The following is a 2,186-nucleotide window of genomic DNA, read 5'->3' on the forward strand; positions in this document are numbered from 1 at the left end:
GAGGCCTCACCTGGATTTTTGTGTACAGATTTGGTCTCCTGACTTGAGAAAGGATGTACTGGGGGTACAGAGGAGGTTCACTAGGCAGAGTTGAGAGGGTTGGCTTATGAGAAGGGACTGAGTAGGCTGGGGCTATACTTATTGGAATTTAGAAGAGTCAGAGGGGGATATTATCTATTCCCTTCATAATTTTATATGTTTCTACAGATAGAAACAGGAAGGTTGTTTCCACTGGTGGCTGAAACTAGAACACAGCGGCACAGACTCAAAATAAGGGGGAGCCAACGGAGGACTGAGTTGAGAAGTAACTTCTTCACCCAAAGGGCTGTGAATCTGTCAAATTGTCTGCCCAGTGAAGCAGTTGAGGCTTCCTCATTGAATGTCTTTAAGGCAAAAATAGAGAGATTTTTAAACAGTAAAGGAATTAAGAGTTATGGCGAGTGGGCAGGTAAGTGGAGCTGAGTCCGTGAGAAGATTACTTGTGATCTTATTGAATGGTACAGCAGGCTTGACAGGCCAGGTGACCTACTCCTGCTTCTATTTCTAATGTTCTTCTGCTTTTATATCCTCCTCCAGTCTCCCATTGTAAACACCAACAACATCATCTGCACTCTGATACCTCACACTCACTCTGATACCTCACACTCACTCTGATACCTCACACTCACTCTGATATCTCACACTCACTCTGATACCTCACACTCACTCTGATATCTCACACTCACTCTGGTACCTCACACTCACACTGATACCTCACACTCACTCTGATACCTCACACTCGCACTGTGTCTGCTATGCACCCACCTCCTAACAAGGTTCATGCTCTCACTGTTGCCTGTAACATCTTCCCCACTCACTCTCACCCAACCAACACTACTAACCCTGCATGCCCTCTGTGCTGCTGACTCTCTCGCTCAGCATACCACCCCACCTGCACCAATAGTCTCAGGGTGCCACCCCCTTTCATTTCCTTTAATAATTCATTACAAGAAGTAAACAGCCCCCAGTAGGGCAACAACAGTCAAGACTTTCAGCTCCTCACTCCTTCTGTGAAGAGTATCCTGGCTGTCAGCGACCTGAGTGATCGGCTGACCATTTCCAAGCCCCTGCATTGGTGTTGGAGGCTGTTCTTCACTAATTGTACCGGGACCAGCTGAGCGAAGGCTGAGGGATGCTGGCAGCAGGACAAGCTTCTTAGATATGTGTCTGCCCCTGTTGCAAGGCAAGAAAGAAGAAGATGAGCCTGGTATCTCTAGCTTCAGCGTCAAAGCACAAAAAGACAAGGCAAGGCAATGCAATGTGGGGATGCTGTGAGCATACGGGCAGGCCGGGAATGCGTGCTGAAAGAGCAAGTGAACAGCCTGGTGCAGTTTCTGAGTTGGGGGTGTGTCGCTCAGCACACTGTGTCCTTGCTGCAGCATTACAGTGTTAGTTACCGGAGCCCGCGAAGGTGTAGCATTAAATTGTAGAAGCACCCTGTAAATGGATCAGTGCTGGGAGATGTTCTTTTGGCACTCCTTTCTCAGGAGCCCAGCAACATTAATTGATTAATGCTCCCGAATGTGATCACTTACTTGTCTCCTGCACAGGCATGTGTTGGGATGTCTTCTGCTTTTCCTTCTGGCAGTGGGTTTGGGAACAGGGAAGCAAAAATTGAGCCCCATGATTCTACTGACACCCTGCAGCTGCAGCCAAATGTTTTCGGAGCTTAACTACAGTGAATCCCTGTCAACATCAACTCAGACCTGCTAAAGCAACAAATGTCCATGCACAGTAAAATGATCCTATCCAGGATGAAGTTGGTATCTAAAAATACATGGTAGCATCTGAGAAAACACATGTTCTGTAAGGATCAAGTCAGTGAAAAGAATTCTGATGCCAATATTCTTAACAGGGGGGTTATCCCAAAAGACTCTTATTGCAAGAGTAATGCAAAATTTGAAGGTCTACTGCAGTCACCTGCAGTAAAATTAACCAAGAATATCTGTCATCTGACTATTTTTAAGAGGCTGTTTTGCTAAGATCCAAACATTTATAGCCCTATATAATGCCTGACGCTAATCCCACTGGGCTAAAGAGATTGTCTATTAGTATTCAGCTACTGTATTCAGGCATAAGTCAGTCTGCCAATCAATATTACACTTTTGATGGTTCAAATTTCCATTGTGGGAGGAATTCATTCTCCA

At 45.7% G+C, this 2,186-nt stretch overlaps 1 long non-coding RNA gene across 1 annotated transcript; it reads right to left on the reverse strand.

Annotated features, from left to right (window-relative positions):
• Positions 1-958: 958 nt before the first annotated feature.
• On the reverse strand, positions 959-1,753 carry LOC125464915 (uncharacterized). Its single transcript, XR_007250128.1, has 2 exons — positions 1,575-1,753; positions 959-1,212 (listed from the first exon to the last, which is right to left on the reverse strand). It is a non-coding gene; the product is annotated as an uncharacterized LOC125464915 (long non-coding RNA).
• Positions 1,754-2,186: the final 433 nt, after the last annotated feature.

The sequence above is a fragment of the Stegostoma tigrinum genome, chromosome 24, assembly GCF_030684315.1.
Source record: "Stegostoma tigrinum isolate sSteTig4 chromosome 24, sSteTig4.hap1, whole genome shotgun sequence".
NCBI lineage: Eukaryota > Metazoa > Chordata > Chondrichthyes > Orectolobiformes > Stegostomatidae > Stegostoma > Stegostoma tigrinum.